The 20,350-nt window shown below is 34.1% G+C and overlaps 1 protein-coding gene across 1 annotated transcript in view; it reads right to left on the reverse strand.

Moving 5' to 3' along the window:
- Positions 1–20,350, reverse strand: part of CNBD1 (cyclic nucleotide binding domain containing 1) — a 541,281-nt gene that overhangs the window by 158,341 nt on the left and 362,590 nt on the right. The gene's annotated exons all lie outside the window — the stretch shown is intronic.

Genomic DNA, 20,350 nt, shown 5'->3' on the forward strand with positions numbered 1-20,350 from the left:
TGTTTACTGTAATCTTCTCTTGGTAATCTTCTGTCTCTTTTGAGTTAATATGTCTAAAAACAAACTTGCTTCCATCCTCCATCCTACTCTACTCTCAATCTTCCAGATTCCTCTAAATGGTATCTTGATCTTTCCAATTCCTCTTCCTAAAGTCATTATAGTCATTTTATAGCTCCGGTATAAAAACAAACAAACAAAAAAAACCCAAAAAACAACAAAACAACAAAACAACAAAAACAAAAACAAAAACCTCTGTAGGAATACCTTCAGAAAATTAATTTTAACTATGAGATGATCATTTTGTAGATTAAAAAATAGTTAAAAACCAACAACATTTTATGGTTTACCAATAATGCATTCCGAATTAGACCACTTCTCATCATCTTCAAAGTGACCATTCTAAGTCCCAACCATCATCGCCTTTTATTTTCAATGTTTTTTTCCATTCTGTGAATTGATATCACTTTCTTGGTAGTATAATATGCATTGAAAAAGTCTTTAATTTTTATGAAGTCCAATTTAATTTTTACTTTTCTTGTTTTTGTTTTTGGTAAAATCTAAGAAGAGTTTCCTAAGTTAAGGTCACAAAGATTTACTCCAAATTTTCTCCTAAGAGTTCTATAATTTTAATTATATTTAGTTCTATGATTCTCTATGACTCATTTTAAGTTAATTTTTGTATATAGTGTAAAGTAGGGGTCCAACTTCATTCTTTTGTGTGTGGATATCTGGTTATCCCAGCATTATTTGTTGAAAATACTATTCGTTTCCCCCATTTGATTGTCTTGGCACTCTGCCAAAATTTAATTGACCATAATTATAAAGGTTTATTTCTAGACTCAATCTTATTCATTTCATATGTATATCTATCTTATTTTGCTACCACACAACTTTATATCAAGTTTTTAAACTGGGAAGTGTAAGTCCTCTTTATTTTTTTTTAAATCAAGATTGTTTTGGCTATTCTGGATCTCTTTTGTTTCCAAACAAATTTTAGGATCAATCTGTCATTTTCCACAAAAAAGCAGGCTGGGATTTTGATATATATTGTCTTGAATCTATAGGTTAATTTTGAAACTACGCTATCACCATCTTTTACACAGACTTTTTTATTCCCACCCAACTAATATTTTCACTTCAGTCTTTGCTCCTCAAATCTGTTCTGCATATAGAACCAAAGTGAATCTTTAAAAACTTAGATTACATACCTCCTCTGTTTATAAATGTCCAATGCCTTTCTGCCTCACCTGTGATAAAATCTAATGTCCTTACCATGGTTTTAATGGTCTTGCATATACATTTCTGGCTGCTACTCTGTTTTCATCTGACAGTTTTCTACCTTAGTCACTCATTTAATCTATACCGAATTTATCATTAATCATGCTATACACAATCCACCTTAGATTCTTTAAACACTCTATTCATTTTGCCTATATACCTCTTCCTTTGGACATCCTTCACCTCTTTCAGGTCTCAAGTATAATATTATTAGATGGTCCTTCCTGATCCTTTTATCTAAAATAGGACCTCTCCATCTGTATCTATCATCTGATCTGCTTTTTCTTCTTCAGAGTGCTACCATTGCCTTGAATTTAATGTATGCCATACATATACTTTTTTCATATTTACCCTCCACTATATTATAAATTTCATGAAAACAAAGATTGTTTTGTTCACTATTTTATCCTCAGTGCTAAGAAGAGTGCCTGCCACATAGAAGGCACTCAGTAAATATTTGCATAAAGGTGAACAATATATTTTAGAAGTATCTAATGGCTACAGATGAAATAGCCAAAGTAAGTAAGATTCTGTTTTACACAGATAATACACAATTACAACTTCTCCTTATATTCAATGTTATTGTATTATTCAGTGTGTCCACTTTAAAGAACATATCAAATGATTTTGAAGACTAACATAGTCGTAAATGAACGTCGTCTTTGAATTTTATTTTTAGCAAGTCAAAAATACTAAGGTCTTATAGTGATTACTAATCCTGACAAGCAATAAAATTTTTATCACCATTTTCTAATAAGAAGCACTGGCATCTCACAAATAGTGTTCTAGAAGAGGAAGCCAAAAGCATTTAATTTCTTCACAATTCTATTTTTAACTCTGCATGATTTGGAATGTGCTGCTGGACAAGTCATTTATCTTTTCTAACACTAGGTTGTGTTTCTTTAAAACAAAGATAATACAACTTGATGCTATTTATATTTTGTCATGCATATGGCAATGTTGATAAAGGTGACGTAATTCTTACCACAGGTTAATTTTGCACTTAGGAATTACCATTCAAAAAGAAAGGGATTCCTGCAATATAAACCTTTCAGTGTGAATAAACAAGGATATATTAATATCATAGTATGAAAAATAGCAGAACTAGAGATCCCTGGGTGGTTTAGTGGTTTGACGCCTGCCTTCAGCCCAGGGCCTGATCCTAGACACCCGGGATCGAGTCCCGCATTGGGCTCCCTGCATGGAGCCTGCTTCTCCCTCTTCCTGTGTCTCTGCCTCAATCTCTCTCTCTCTCACTCTGTATGTGTCATGAATAAATAAATTAAATCTTTAAAAAAAATAGCAGAACTATAAATGCAGGGGAAGCTATATGGTAAAGGAAAGTGTCAGGAGTTAGGGAGACTTTAGTTTAAATGCTGACTCTATACTTCCTAAGCGTAGTAATAGCAAAAATTTAACTCTATGGAACCTTAGTACTTTTTCTCTAAAAGGAGAATAACAAATATTTTCATAGCACTTAACATAATGTGAAGTGTATGGTAGATGCTAAATAAATGTGAATTTCAGTCCCTTGATAAGCACTATCAAATGGCTATGGCAACAAGTAATAGATCACAAGTTTAGTGAAAAAATAGGCCAAAACAACTATCTCTGCATGAGGCATGTGGAATAACTTCTGAAATGAATTAAGATTTTCATTATTAGTTTTTAAGTTAACTGATATCTCCATAATAAAATCACATCAAAAAATGAATACTTTTGGGACACCTGGCTGGCTGAGTTAATAGAGCATGTGACTCTGGCTCAGGGTGTGAGTTCAAGCTCCACATTAGGTCTAGAGCTAACTTTAAAAAATGAATATTTTACAAAACTGAATATTAAAATAAAATGAAAAAAATCATGAAGACTTTGAAGGTTTCATAAAAATTTACGATCAAGTCAACTATTCAGTATTTATCTTTTGCCTTTTACAGTTTTGTTTAGTTTTGTTTTGTTTTACATTCCAAAAGTCAAATAAATGTCCTCCTCAATCCAAACACTGTCAATAGAAATTGACACCCTGATGAGTAAATTCCACCCTTTTGTGTATGCTCATATAAATATTTACTATGATTTCTATTTTTTTGTTTACATCTGCTTTATATATACCCTGAAATACATTTTGGAAATGCCAAAATATCAACAGATAGAAATCTAACTAGAAAGACTAATACATCATCCAAAACAAGAAAGACTATGCTATTAAAACTCAGTTTGGACACCAGTGCTAAACTGAGACTGCCCTGGGAGAAAGAAGATGTAAGGTCACATCAGATCGAAATCAGTTGGTAGTTTCACAATACTTTATAACATACTTATTCCATAATTTAGTCACTATATTAAATGATGTTCATTAAGGTTGTTTCTAGTTTTAGGCCACTCCAAAAGTGATGTAATAAATATTCATTTTCTGGTAGTTTTTTTTTTCCTAAAGAAAGAGTGAATCCTAAAACTGCATAGCTGAATCAGGAGGTTTATACTTTAAAAGATACACATGAATGATGTCAGATCATATTCTAAAGAGCATTTCACATTCCCTAGAATGATTTCTCTACAAAGAAAGCATTCATTACTCTACAAGAAAATCCATAATTACATTGATTGATTTCTCAATCCTTTCTCAATCTGATTAACTGTTATCTTCTTGTGGTAACAAGTATGCCTGTATTTTGCCTTTATTGCATGGTATCTATAATAGGCAGAATAATAGGCAGAATAATGCTCTGCTCCGAAGATACCTACTTCCTACACCCTGGGACCAGTGAATATGCTATGTTACATAGCAAGAAGGCAAGGGAGAACTAAGGTAGCAGATGAAATTAGGGTTGCTTATCAATTGACCTCCAAACAGAGAGATTATCCTGGGCTATCCAGGTGGGCCTACTGTAATCACAAGGTTCCTTCAAGTGTGGAAGGAGGCAGAGTATCAGAGTCAGAGAAAGATCTCAAGATAGGACACTGCTGGATTTCAAGATGGAGGAAGAGGCTACAAACCAAGAAACGCAAGAGATATCTAGATTCTGGAGAAGGCAAGAAAACAGATTTTCTCCTGGAGTCTCCAGAAGGCAAGCAGTCCTGCTAACACCTTGGTTTTTAGCCTACTGATATACATTCCAGAATTCTGGCATCAGAACGTAAGATAATAAATTTCTTTTGTGAAGACACTAAATTTGTGGTAATTTCTTCCAGAAACAATAGGATTTTGATGCCTGGAAATAGGGTTTTGCTACCTCATATACCTAAGAAATGAAAAGAGAGAAGAGGAAGTAGTAAGGAAGATTTTGAAACAAAGAGTTTTTTTTTTTTTTTTACAGCTAACCTTTTATATCATCTAGAATAAGCTTCTGTATTTGCAAAAAAATAGTGACAGTATGTGTTTTCTTCTGGATTAAGTCAGCTATTCTAGTAACTTCAAGTTTTTTCCTTTCTCTAACTCTATCTTCAACTCATGTTTTGTTTAACTCTTTCTTCTCCTTTTCCTGAGCTAACCAAAGAATCTGATCTGTCAGATCAGACCATACATATTTATTTACTAATAATTCAAAGATACAAGCCAGTAGCAAGGGCAAGTAGAAGAGCAAGAGATCTGCGATATCAGTGATGGCTTATCGGGTCATTACATCATTAGACATATACTTTCTAGTTGGCAATACCAGGTTTCGATAGAATACATATGAGTTACCCTGCACAGTAGGAAACATCGGTTATGAAGCATTTCTAGTTTATACCCAGATAGGTGATCTTATTTGATACTTCCCGTGAAATTACGCATATTACGCAATTACGCAAATTACGTCTTTTCCTACCATATAGAAACAGTTTACTTCTTAAGACATCCAAAGAGATTAGATTGGGTCCTTTGTCTTCTGTCTTTCCCTGAACTCATCTCCCCAATAAAGAGAAACAGATTACAGGGCAGCTTTTTTAACTCCTTCCTCCTCACATTCCCAGGAAACTCCTAGGTCTCTTTAGTTTTCTCAGAAATGTCATTCCCTTGGTACAATATAGTCAGAGGTAGACAAACACAATAGCATTAGGGGTAGAGAAATAGAAATTCCCACTCAAATTAGATTGCTATGTGAATTTGGTTATAATCAACTCCAACGTGACAAAAGTATATTCTTACAATCCTACTTCAGAAATTAACAATGGCATTTTTACACATTCTCATAATCTCTAAAGCTGACATCATTCTTGTATCATGGCACTACTATTTCCCTGTACCTGACACTTAGTGTAAACCCATTCAAGAAATATGTATAAGCTCTCAGCTGTTCAAGGCACATAACTTAAATAAATAAATACCAACACACTTAGGATTATGTAACTGTGCCAAGAGACTTTGTTTCTAGGATGTGCTATCACACAGGTTAGACATATGTCCTCAAGTTAAATGTTTTAGTCTTTTTAAGGTTACAATTTCTTTATAAAATGTGAGGCCTGGGTAAGAGCATGGGCTTTGGACAGAACTGGATCTGTATCTTGGGTCCGCCACTTACAAACTCCTGTGGAATTGTGCAACTGACTTAAGCTCTATAAGCCTTAGTTTCCTCTTCTGTAAAATGAGTTTAATAAACTTAACTAAATGGATTTTCATTAAGATTAAATGAAATAATGCAAATAAAGCAATTTGCTTCAGTAAACAATCAGTAAATGTTAGCTCTTATAATTATGAACATGCAGATTTCTATTAAATTACCTAAACCTAAAATCTTATGACTATACATGTCTAAATGTGTGCCAGATATTTTTCTGAGCTCTTTCACCTATGTCCCGGTATTTCTGGAAAGTAATTATTTTTATATAGAGTTTTACTGTTAAAATGTTAGTATCTAAGGGTTAGAGGTACTTCTTACAGTCACAATTCACAATAATTGATAGAGCATGAATTAGAGTGCTGAATTTTTACACTGAAACACTCATAATCTTCTTACCGTATCATAGTGTCTTCATAAAAAGAGAAAATTAATAAGCTTCACAGAAAAGGAGATTTTTATAAAGGTCATAGACAGCAGATATGATTTTGATATGAGGTTAGGACATAAAAAACTGTGCCTCAGTGGCACAGTCAGTTAAGGATTGGCCTCTTGGATTAGGCTCAGATCTGGATCTGAGGATCGTGGGATTGAGCCTTGTAGGCGGGCTCTGCACTCAGTGTGGAGTCTGCTTAAGACTTTCTCTCTTTCTCCTTCTGCCCATCTCCTGACACACGCTCTCTCTCTCACTCTCTAAAATAAATAATAAAAATAAATCTTTTTTAAAAAGTACATTTAACGGCCTTTTAGCATTGAGCAAAAGTTTATAGTGAGGAATGAGAATGTCTCCTATGGGGGAAAAGGCCTATGGGCTTAACCTGGTTGGATCAAGTGGTATGCACTGAGATGGAGAGAACACATATAGTGGATCAGAGGAGATAATAACAAACTGCACCATTCTCAACTGGAAAGTCTAGACCTTATTATGAACAAACTGGTTCTAAGTTTTAAAGCTCCTAGATTAAAAAGTTAAGTAGTTTCTTAACTGCAATTCTTTGTTTATCATATACTAATTTGAAATAAAGCTCTATGGCATAAAAAGTTTCCCAAGCATATTGATCACAGTTCCTGTAGATATCCTTAAACTCTCATATAGACTTTTTCTTATAAGTAGAATATAATCTTACAACTAGAATATTATCATGGCCTGGTGAATTCAACATCCATTTCTATCTACTGTTCCAGACCTCTCTCTTAACTCCCTCACTCATGACGGCTTCAGTGTCCTTTTTGATTTTCACGTCACAATCATTCCTTTCTAAGAACTTTTGTGCCTGCTCCTTCTTCAGCTTAGAATTCTCCAGATTGGCACCCCTTTTCAAAGTACAAATCTTACCTCAAATGTTACCTTCTTATAAACAGAACCCCACAACTAAAGAAGCATTATCTGATCTGTCACCTGTTATTATTTTTTCTCACTCATCTGAAATAATTTAGTTTCCCATTTTTGTGTTTATTTAATTATGTATTGTCTATCTCTTCTCTCATCAGAATAGGAACCAATGGGATTAGGGTTCTTTTCAGATGTCATTCCTCTAACCCCTGGAAAAGTACTTGAGTAATTTAAGTGCTCAAAAGTATTTGTTAACTGACTGAATGATGGATGCATGGGTGGGTGGACTTGAATCTCCTATACTCAACCCTCATTTGCAAATACAGAAGTTGGCAAAAAAAAAAAATGCCTCCTCATTTTCCCTGACCAGGTGACAAGAACTTCCTCTGCTTGCAAAGTTACACACACTTGCTTTTTGAATTGGATGGTGAGTCACCAGAGACTTTGGCAAACAATCAAATTATATTTTATTGATCTTTCTCCATTTTGATTTTTCAAGCACCTTGGCAAGATCATCACCCATTTTTCCAATAAATTTTAGTCCCATTTTTGATACTGCATTGCCAAGATAATCCTCTCAGGATTCCTAAATCCTATTCTTCCTACATTCCTGATTCCCATCTATAACTTCTCTGATTCACCAACTGAGTACATGCTTTCTTCCCAATCCCTTTTTGACTTAATTGACTTTCAAGTCCCTGGTAGAAGTCCACATTCCCAGAGCACCCTAAATCTAATCCCTATAGAGGTCATTTGTATGAACATTTGTTAATTTATCCTTAGACATTCTGTTATTTTTTAATATCTTTCTCATTTTCTCAACTCTAATAAATTACCAACATCAGTCTTTTAAAGACTGGATAAGCCTATTGGAAAGATCTAGCACAATAACCTCGCACAACACACAACATAGAAAATTCTCAGGAACCAATATTTAATCAAATAGTAAACTATTTAATATTTACACAGAAAGTGGAATTCCTCCTCTAAGAAGTCTATATATTTCTTACTAATAGAAATAAATCCAAGTAGATCCAAGGCCTGAAAAAAGATATAGGATCATGAATGCATTTCCTATAAGCAGATCAGGAAAGTATTAAGGAAGGAATCCAGTATTGATGTAGAATAGATCTTGAAAATTTTAAATCAGCTTTAACTTCTTTTTTTTAAAGATTTTATTTATTTATTCATGAGTGAGACAGAGAGAGGCAGAGACATAGGCAGAGGGAGAAGCAGGCTCCCCATGGGAAGCCAGATGAGAGATTCCATTCCAGAACCCTGGAATCATGCCGTAAGCCTAAGGCAGATGCTCAGCCACTGAGCCACCCAGGCATCCCAGATTTAACTTCTAATTAAAGGTAACTATAAGCAACTTTATGGGATTTTATATGATAAAGGCATTTAACAATAAAGGATAAAAATTTTATCTTGCATGATATAATGCATTCATTTTTTTCTGAGACTTTGGAATTGTTTCTAAACCAAGATTTCAATCTAATATTCATTCAGTCCCTATGATATAGTATCCTAAGGGAAAAAATTTGTATCATACACTGAATATAAAGACTTATAATGAATTCTATGCCTTTGGAAAAGATGGCCATTGTAAACTCTCTCAGTAGATTTACTGATAACCTAGTCTGCAAATATTTCTGGGTCATTTCCTATCAAATCTTGGTGGATGTTTATCTGAAATAGTCTATAGAGGCTAATTTTGATTATTAATTGGTGTAACTTTTGCTTTCTCTTCAAAATGTATTAAATTCTACTTACTTCTCTGTTAACTCACACCACAGAGTATACCCTATAGCATTGGTTACATTCTGGAAATATGTAACTGTACTATAAGATTTTTTTAAAAGATTTCATCAGGGGATTTTTAAAGTACATTAACTTCTTTAAAAGAACTGAATTTGGGTTTTTGCTGTCTTGTGTCTACATGATATTCTTATGACAATAGTATCCAAAAATAATTTTAAAACTTTTTTAAAATTAGCATATACCTTCTATATGCTCTTATATATTCTTATTCCTAAGTGTGTCTTGAAACTCTTTTTGAGTAGAAGATTTCTAAATGTTAATAATAAAAGAAAAATCATGAAAAGCATATTCATCTAATATCCTAATTTGGAAATTTTTACTTTTCTAAGAACTCCTCAGAAAATTTTGCATTTTTGCCAGTTGTATGACTCAAGGTAGCACTTGCTAGTTACTATAACAAACAAACCAAAATCGTGGTTGCTTAATTCAAAAAATGTTTATTTAACACTTGCACAAAGTCTAATACAGATGTTCCTGGCTGAGCTATTCTTCTGGGAAGTTCCATCCAAGAAAAGGATCCCAGGGTCCATGTTCCCACCATCATGTGATTCTGCTATCTTGGAGCACTTCACTTCCAGACAGTGAGTGAGATCATGGAAGATCATATCTTTTATGGCCAGGATATAATAATTTCCCTTTATTCTATTAACCAGAGTCAGTTGCCTGGCTCCAACCTAACTGCAAGAGAGTTTGGAGAACTTAACCTTCCTTTGTGTGCAGGAGGAAATAAAGGGGATTGCTGAGCCTCTAGTTAATCTCTACCATAAAGATATTCAAGTTGGAGAAAATGACAGAGGAAGTAAATACCAGAAATGGAAACAAAATTCCTCAACGATAGTTTCTTTCACTAAATAGTCCTTATTAAAATCTTAGTTCCAAAAACATGTTGGTTCAAGGAATCGAATTTTAAGATGTAGTATTATTATTTATGCATAACTGTAAATAGAAGTGATTTTACTGAGTTACTTATGTGACACATTTTACTCAATTGTGTTTTCCTAGAAAATGGAATGATAGTTAATATTTAGCCATCAGCCAACATGTATCTATCAGAAATACTCTAGAAAAACACTATGGTACAATACAAGATAGATGAAGAACAGAGTAAATATTCACTTCAATTATTATATTTCAGTGGAAGTATTACATATTAGATGTAACTTCCACGTACATATTCATGGGATACAATATTTCCTATATTCTGATTTTCTTTTTCATGAATTGTTTTATAAGGAAACAGTGTGCTTTAGGCAATTACTTTTCCCAAGTTATATAAATAACCAAAAGATTAAAAAATACTATACTACAAATATGTGGTTTGAAGTGTCAGAAGCTGTAACATTGAATTAAACAGATGCAAACTACTGTAGATTCTAACAATTAACCAATATCTCTCTTTAATATAAAAATATTAAAACTTATCAAGAAATATAATGTAATTGTAAGTTTGTACAGTCACATAGGTGTATAACATAGATTTGGAGTCTCTAAATATATTGAGGCATAGGGTTTAGAGAGAAACTTGACCTGAAGTTTTATGTGAACTAGTTCTAAAAATGCTTTAAAAATACTGGATTTTTGGAGTGCCTGGGGGGCTCAGTGTGTTGTGTCTGTCTGCCTTTGGCTCAGGTCATGATCTCAAGGTTCTGGGATTGAGCTCCTCTTCTTCTGGTTGGGCTCCCTGCTCAGTGGAGACCCACTTCTCTCTCTCTCTCTGCCTCTTCCCCCACTAGTGCTCACTTTCTCGCATATATGCTCTCTCTCACTTGCACTCTCCCTCCCTCTCTCTCTCAAATAAATAAAACTTAAAAAAAAAGAAATACTGGGTTTTCATCAGTTTTTCTTTTGAACTTCATATCCAATTAATATTGTATTGTCTGATAAACTAGTGAGGCACTCTGAATGGCTTGGTAATTTCCTATTAGCCAAAAATTTATAATAATTTTCTTTTATTTACAGGCAATTACAAATTTGAAGTATACAAAACATTTTCTAAGTAAATATAATACATTAACTACAATTTCACATGACTTGTCTTTCAAATTCCTTGCTGAAAATAAACTCATGATTAAGGCTTCATATGGTTACAGATTGAGAATCAAATCTATGAAGATTAAGGACTAAAATTGAACTAATTATTGTTATCAAAATGCTTCGTGTTCAGGCAAGCAAGAGATGCATCATTAATTCTGCTTGTGATGATGCCTTACAACCAAAATTCTGCTTGGCTACATTTCAAACTTTGTTATTTGTAGTCAGGGTCAACTATCTATTTCAACAACACCTACATGGCTGGTGGCTTAACCTAAATCCACTGAGCTGATACTTCTATAATTCTGGGTTAGTAGAGGTATTACAGGTTATTAATCGCCATCTTTAGAAAAGTCTAGTTTCCAATAACACTTGCTTTTTTCTTGAGAAATAAATACCAGCCAATATTTAAACCCATTAATAAAAAGAATAAGTAAGCTCTGCTTTTCTTTATTATTGAAAGATGAAATCTATCTACTTCTACATCATATATCTTAATAGCTACATATTTTAAAAATTTATAACATATCTACTAAGAAAGAATCTTGCATAGGGTAAATATATAATCATAACTAAAAAATGATTAAAGATGTAGAAATAGAAAATAGAGAGAAAAAGGAAGAAATACTAATGTGAATTTATCTAGGTAAGAGAAGTTACCACAATTAAAGGCAAAGTTGACATTATTCTTTCTGGGAATCTAGGAAAGGGGAAATATCATAGATTACACTGTTTTTCAAAAGGAAACATACCACCTCACACAAAGAAAACTTGTTCTGGAAATATAAAAAAAGTACCATATGTGAGTTGATTGAACTTAAATCATTAAGAATTTTGCTGTATGCTCACTCAGATGTGGAATTTAAGAAACAGAATAAATAAGCAAAGGGAAAAAGAGAGAGGCAAACAAAGAAACAGACTCTTAACTATAGAGAACAAACTGATGGTTTACCAGAAGGGAGATGGGTGGGGAGATAGGTGAAAGAGGTGATGGAAATCAAGGAGAGCATTGGTTGTGATGAGCAACAGGTGTTGTATAGAAGTGTTGAATCACTCTATTGTACACCTGAGACCAATATTACACTGTATATTAACTAACTGAAGTTAAATTATAAACTTGAAGGAGTTTACTATATAAAAGTTTGGGAATTTTAATAATGGGATAGATTATTGATATAGGAGTATCAAAAATAAAGTAGACCATTTATTTGTAGACAAATAAAGTATTATGTAACAAAGAACTGTTGTTCTTTGAATTTTAGTGTTATCAGCATTAAATTATAGGTTCTTTTCTCCATAACATGATCTTCCAAAAAATCCATCTTGCAGACACTGTAAATAGTAACCCTCAACCAGAAAACCAAACAAGAGTTAACGAGTATTTGGAAATCAGTGGGTTTGTGAACAAATTATTAAAAAGTATTGACTATCCAGAAAGAATCTAGGTGCTATGGGATACAAAAATTAACAATGGCATATTCTTTGACCTAAAGAAATTAGCAGGATAAGAAATAAATAGTGATTGAACTGGAAATTGTGTAATAATAGTTCTTAAAAGGAATATGTAAAACAATGAATGATATTCAGTAAAGTATTCATTGTGTATTTTAAATGAGTGTTAATGTGTCAAAGGTCAAGATGATCTAAAATCATCAGTACAACTGAACAAAGAAGGACTCTGTAATGTTCTGCCATTTACTAAGCATTTATTGTGAAGATTGTGCTTTGAGTTCAAAGTTTATTAGGAAAAGCAGATGTGTAGACATAAAATAAAACACTAGTATGTGTAGCAAGAGGCATGTTTATAAGGAACACTTTCCTGGAAATGAGTAAGTTCTAATATTTGGAATTTAGAAGTATAAATAATGGTTTCCCAGCTGGAAAAAAAAATGGTTTTCCAGTTGGTTAAGGAGAGAAAACTGATTTCAGAGAAATGCAATAGAATAGACAAAGAGCTTAGAAGCATAAAACATTTTCTGGAAATTATACTTAGTTTGATATTGCTGGACAGTTAGGCAATGAGAATGAAGAGATAAGTAGTTTGGCAGAGTCCATACTGCAGTGGATCTTAAGCTCTCTTAAGAACTTTCAACTTTTCTACACAACTCAGAGCTTCTCAATCAGTGTATAACAAAAGGTTTAAGGTGCACAGAGTTACCGATCTCCTCAGTCCTGGTGCAGCTAAAAGGGATTGAGATGCAGAAAGTATGATAGGTCACAATTTAGATTAGGAGGAAAGTATCTTACTGTATTTACCCTAAATTTTTTAAAAATATTATATTTTTATGTATTCCATGATGAAGATATTAAGAAGCCCTGTCATAGATGATAGAGTCAATAAAAGGCTTCGAGTTGGGAGGAAAGTAACAGATTTGTGTTGCAGTGAGTTTAATTGGGGACTGTGTGAATAATGGATTAGAAATGATAAAGCCAGAGAAGGGAGACATATTAAGTGGCTACTGGAAACTTAAGTAAAAGATGATTAAACTATGAGCTGAGATATGGCATTTGACATAAAGATGAGGAAAGAAATTTAAGGGAGTATTTAGGAGAGAGAATCGATAGAGTTTGCTAAAGTCTAGGAGTGTACATGTCACACAGTAGAATGCAATGAAATGGTGTGATCTAGTGTCCAACACAACGGCCCAGTGGATTTGGGGATTCCTACAGAGTATTTGAGGAAATACATTATTGTTGATTTCTTCAAGAAGCAGGACAGTGAAAAATTTAACATTCTCAGCCTCTTTCTGCCATATCAATCATTCCTAGCCTGGAACAAAGATTGAGATACTGAGTTCTAACATTTCCTCTTCACCTTCCCTTCGGATCCAGCCTACTTACCAAGAAGGATGTTTCTTTTGGCTTTTCCATAGCCCTATCCTATCTCCTGTGTGAGGAGACATCTAGTGGTCTAGCACTACCAATGACTCAGTAGGTAATCCAGGTGAATTTTGGGATTCAGGATTAAGACTCTAGTCTGCAGACATAAACTACTTTCTTCAATTTCTATCAACAATAAAGGTGCTATTTTCATCTCCCTTTTCTTCTTTATTTTTAATATATTTTATTTATTTAATTGAGAGAAAATGAGAGCATACCAGCACCCACATGGAGCGGTCCAGAGGGAGAAGCAGATTCCCTACTAAACAGGGTGCTAGACATGGGCTCAATTCCAAGATCCCGGGACCATGACCAGAGCCAAAGGTAGCCACTAAACAGACTGAGCCACCCAGGCACCCCTTCTAATCTATTCTTTTGTCCCGTTATCATTTGCTTTAGAATTCAGGCAAATGAAAGGAATGCTACCTATTACGCTCCTTTAAATTCCAATAGATGGTTTTGAGGACTGAGGAAAATGGAACTCCATCAATCAAAATAAGATACATTTTTGTTTCATGATCTTTTGTGATATTTCAATAAGATAAACTAATTTCCTCAAGTAAGAACTACTTTTAATTGTCTGCAAGATGTTCAATATATTTGGCTGGTTTTATCGTTAACAAAACAGTTCTTCAATATATTTATAAGATACATAATGGAATAAAATAATACAAGAAAGTTACATGAAATATAATTTTTCACTCAAAATTTTGTCCATAAAAACTAAATAAAACAAAATTTATTCAAATTAATTAGCATTTTTTCTTTCAACATTATTAGTAACGAGTAAAAGAAGATTCATAAGAATAAATATTTCTAAGTGTCATCTTTATTTTTAACTTGGAAATGTATTTTTATATCAAAATTTTATTAAAAAGCAAAACCAAAAAACAAAGGAAAGGGAAGCATATTTACTCTGGCAAATTGTCCAAAAGTATAGGTACTTCTGATGAGCATTGTTTCAAGGAGACACTTGGTTAGAACCTGCCTCAGCAAGGAGAAATACTGATGTACTGGGAGGTAGATCTTTTCTATTAGAATGTAATCATTGCTTCTGAAATGTCTAAAAGATCTACCTATAGTAAAAAATATAATTTCCTAGGCTTTTGATTAAGAGAATCATTATCAAAGATAAAAGTCTTTGGACATTCTTTCTGTTTAAAAACATTCTTTCTGTTAAAAACTATGTAAAAACAGCTACATAGTTTGTAGCAATGTCACCGTGGAATTGAAAATTTCCTTTTAAGAAAGACAACTTAAATCTATAGCTATCCCTAATTTTTTCAGTAATGGTTGAATTTTTTAATATAAATTTTATTTATTTATTCATTCATGAGAGACACAGAGAGAGAGAGAGAGAGAGGCAGAGACACAGGCAGAGGGAGAAACGGCTCCATACAGGGAGCCCGACATGGGACTCCATCCCAAGTCTCCAGGATCATGCCCGGGGCCAAAGGCAGTGCTAAACCGCTGAGCCACCAGGGCTGCCCAGTAATGGTTGAATTGAGATATAATTAAAAACAATGGTAATTCATTTTTTTAATATGAAAAGCAATTCTTTCTCATTACAAAAGTAGTATACTTGTTTTAGGGTAGGAGGAGAATTTCAGATACCAATAAAATTAAAATATTTGGTATTCATAATTTTAATCTAAATGACTTGAGGTATAAGGTCTGACTCTAAACAAACACGTTACTTTCATAAAAATGACAATCTGATAAACTATATTCTCAGTGGCATTATATAAAAAAGTATATTTATATTTACTAAAACAAAAATTCTACTCCCGTTTTTATTTAGATGTTTTAGGTAATGTCTGAGAAGCATGTACATAGGTTGTAAAACAAGTTATTTCCTATTTTCTAAAAGTTAATAACCCGCAATAACAAAGAAATCACTCTTTAAGTATTTTTAAATACTTCAAAACTAATTATTGCATGGCTTATTTAGGGTTGCATATAGATAGTTGTATATATAATTCTCCAGATAAAGTATTTCACATTTATGCAATCTCTTGTGTTTCTTTCTTTTTTTTTTATAAAGTAAATAATACTTTATTGTATATCCATATCCATCTTTATCCATCCGTCAATGGACAGTGAGGTTGTTCCATGTCTTCATTATTGTAAATAGTGTTGACATGAACATAGGGATGCAGATATATTTTCAAGACAGTGATTTTGAGATGCTTTGGTGGCTCAGCAGTTCAGCGCCTGCCTTCAGCTCAGGGTATGATCCCAAGGTCCGAGGATTGAGTCCCACATCAGGCTCCTTGCAGGGAGCCCGTTTCTCCTTCTGCCTATGTCTCTGCCTCTCTCTGTGTCTCTCATAAATAAATAAATAAAATCTTAAAAAAAAATAAAAGACCGTGATTTCACTTCCTTTGCATGCACACCCAGAAGTGAGTTTGCAGAATCATAGGGTAGTTATATTTTTAATTTTTAATGTAGCTCCATACTGTTTTCCAGAATGACTGCAATGGTTTGCATTCCCATCAACAGTGCAAGAGGATTCCCCCTTTTTCTGCATCCTCGCCAACACTTGTTATCACTTGTCTTTTCTATATTGACTGTCCTAACAGGTGTGAAGTGATGTCTCATTGTGGTTTATGCTTTTTCTTGCTGATAATGATGTCGATCTACTTTTCATGTAGCTGTTGCTGGTCATGTGCATATCTTCTTTGGAACAAATGTCAGTTCAAGTCCTTTGCCCATTTTCAATCAGATTATTTGTGTGGTTTTTTTATTATTATTATTTTTATTTTTTATTTTTTTATTTTTTTTATTTTTTAATTAATTTTTATTGGTGTTCAATTTACCAACATACAGAAAAACACCCAGTGCTCATCCCGTCAAGCGTCCGCCTCAGTGCCCGTCACCCATTCCCCTCCAACATCCGCCCTCCTCCCCTTCCACCACCCCTAGTTTGTTTCCCCGAGTTAGGTGTCTTTATGTTCTGTCTCCCTTCCTGATATTTCCCACACATTTCTTCTCCCTTCCTTTATATTCCCTTTCACTATTATTTATATTCCCCAAATGAATGAGAACATACACTGCTTGTCCTTCTCCGATTGACTTATTTCACTCAGCATAATACCCTCCAGTTCCATCCACGTTGAAGCAAATGGTGGGTATTTGTCGTTTCTAATTGCTGAGTAATATTCCATTGTATACATAAACCACATCGTCTTTATCCATTCATCTTTCGATGGACACCGAGGCTCCTTCCACAGTTTGGCTATTGTGGCCATTGCTGCTAGAAACATCGGGGTGCAGGTATCCCGACGTTTCATTGCATCTGTATCTTTGGGGTAAATCCCCAACAGTGCAATTGCTGGGTCGTAGGGCAGGTCTATTTTTAACTCTTTGAGGAACCTCCACACAGTTTTCCAGAGTGGCTGCACCAGTTCACATTCCCACCAACAGTGTAAGAGGGTTCCCTTTTCTCCGCATCCTCTCCAACATTTGTTGTTTCCTGCCTGCTTAATTTTCCCCATTCTCACTGGTGTGAGGTGGTATCTCATTGTGGTTTTGATTTGTATTTCCCTGATGGCAAGTGATGCAGAGCATTTTCTCATGTGCATGTTGGCCATGTCCATGTCGTCCTCTGTGAGATTTCTCTTCATGTCTTTTGCCCATTTCATGATTGGATTGTTTGTTTCTTTGCTGTTGAGTTTAATAAGTTCTTTATAGATTTTGGAAACTAGCCCTTTATCTGATATGTCGTTTGCAAATATCTTCTCCCATTCTGTAGGTTGTCTTTTAGTTTTGTTGACTGTATCCTTTGCTGTGCAAAAGCTTCTTATCTTGATGAAGTCCCAATAGTTCATTTTTGCTTTTGTTTCTTTTGCCTTTGTGGATGTATCTTGCAAGAAGTTACTGTGGCCGAGTTCAAAAAGGGTGTTGCCTGTGTTCTCCTCTAGGATTTTGATGGACTCTTGTCTCACAATTAGATCTCTCATCCATTTTGAGTTTATCTTTGTGTATGGTGAAAGAGAGTGGTCCAGTTTCATTCTTCTGCATGTGGATGTCCAATTTTCCCAGCACCATTTATTGAAGAGACTGTCTTTCTTCCAATGGATAGTCTTTCCTCCTTTATCGAATATTAGATGACCATACATTTCAGGGTCCACTTCTGGGTTCTCTATTCTGTTCCATTGATCTATGTGTCTGTCTTTGTGCCAGTACCACACTGTCTTGATGACCACAGCTTTGTAGTACAACCTGAAATCTGGCATTGTGATGCCCCCAGCTATGGTTTTCTTTTTTAAAATTCCCCTGCCTATTCGGGGTCTTTTCTGATTCCACACAAATCTTAAAATAATTTGTTCTAACTCTCTGAAGAAAGTCCATGGTATTTTGATAGGGATTGCATTAAACGTGTAAATTGCCCTGGGTAACATTGACATTTTCACAATATTAATTCTTCCAATCCATGAGCATGGAATATTTTTCCATCTCTTTGTGTCTTCCTCAATTTCTTTCAGAAGTGTTCTATAGTTTTTAGGGTATAGATCCTTCACCTCTTTGGTTAGGTTTATTCCTAGGTATCTTATGCTTTTGGGTGCAATTGTAAATGGGATTGACTCCTTAATTTCTCTTTCTTCAGTCTCATTGTTAGTGTATAGAAATGCCATTGATTTCTGGGCATTGATTTTGTATCCTCTTGTGTTTCTTAAATTCTGTTCTACCTATCCTCAAAGTATAAGTTTAGTGAATTCATTGTTCCCATTAGGTATTTACTAAATATTGTTGATAAACTGGGTCATTCAATGTGATTTATATGGTAACAAATAGAGAGAATGTGACTTGTATACCTAAGAAAAGACATGAACTTTAATTTGGTTTTCCAGTAATGCAATTTATAATTCTAAAAAGAAATAGTATATTTAACAATTTTTGATAAATTAGAAAATGCAGGCCATGTAATCCACATATGGCTGAGAATTCTGTTGGAGCAAATTGGTTTTATTAGTTTTTGTTTATCTTTTAACAGACAACTTCAAATATAAACAATTATCCCTATCACCAATATAATACACCAGCTAATAATAGTATTACATCCTGATTGCAAGATGACACATGTTTATTATTCTACTTTAATGCTTCTAATTTGTCATCACCTTGGTATTTTTCAAGGCACATTTTACTTTCACTTAAGTCCTCCCCTATGCTGTTTTACAGAGATGGATTCATATTTCAGATAATAAATAGCAGGATAGATGGAAACACAATGAAGTATTATGAAAATGCAAAAATAAGGAACATTGTTCATGTGTGGAGATGATTCTTCAGCAAAATTGACCATTACATTTCTCATTAAAATGATTTAGCTTCTGGGAAGCCTGGGTGGCTCAGTGGTTGAACGTCTGCCTTTGGCCCAGGGTGTGATCCTGGGGTTCTGGGATTGAGTCACATCAGACTCCCTGCATGGAGCCTGCCTCTCCCTCTGCCTAAGTCTCTGACTCTCTCTCTCTGTGTCTTTTATAAATAGTTTGAAAAAAAAAATTAGCTTCATATATATATATATATATACTTTTACTTTTTTGAAATAAAATATAAAATAATTAGAATGTAGAAATAAAAAGACTCTGGGGCACCTGGGTGGCTCAGTGGTTGAGCGTCTGCCTTCAGCTCAGGTCATGATCCTGGAGTCCCGGAATCAAGTCCTTCAGGCTCCTGGCATGAAGCCTGCTTCTCCCTCTGCCTGTGTCTTTGCCTCTTTCTGTCTCTCATGAATAAATAAATAAAATCTCTTTCTTTAAGACTCTGAAATTAGGGATGACTGGGCAGCTCATTTGGTTGAGCATTGGACTCTTGAATTCAGCTCAGATAATTATCTCAGGCTCCTGAGACTGAGCCCTGCGTTTGGCTCCATGCTCAGCAGGAAGTATGCTTCTCTCTTTCTCCCTCTGCTGCTCCCCCCATTTGAACTCTCTGTCTCTCTCCTTTCTTTCTCTCTCTGTTTCTCAAATAAATAAAAAAAATCTTTTTAAAAAAGACTCAAATTAAATACAGTTGATCCTTGAACAGCCAGGGTTGGGGCGCAAACCCCTGAGCAGTCAAAATCCATGTATAACTTCTGACTTCCCCAAACTAAACTACTAATATCAAGCAATTAATACATATTTTGTATGTTATATATATTTTATAAAGTAAGCTACAGGAAAGAAAATGTTATTAATAAAATCATAAGGGAGATAAAATACATTTTTCAGTACTGTAATATATTTATCAAAAAAAATCCATGTATAAGTGGATCCACACAGTTCAAATCTATGTTGTTTAAGGGTCAACTGTAAAATATTTTATTTTCTTATAAGTTTTGGGAAAACAAGCAAAATATAACCCTTAAGAACATTTCTGTTTAGGAAATGTTTAATTAGGGACACAAAGTGTCAGTAGCTTTAAAACTCAGCCTCAAATGAACAGAGCATATAGAAAGAAATATTAAGCATACACCACACATACA

Source organism: Vulpes lagopus, chromosome 9 (assembly GCF_018345385.1).
Source record: "Vulpes lagopus strain Blue_001 chromosome 9, ASM1834538v1, whole genome shotgun sequence".
Taxonomy (NCBI): domain Eukaryota; kingdom Metazoa; phylum Chordata; class Mammalia; order Carnivora; family Canidae; genus Vulpes; species Vulpes lagopus.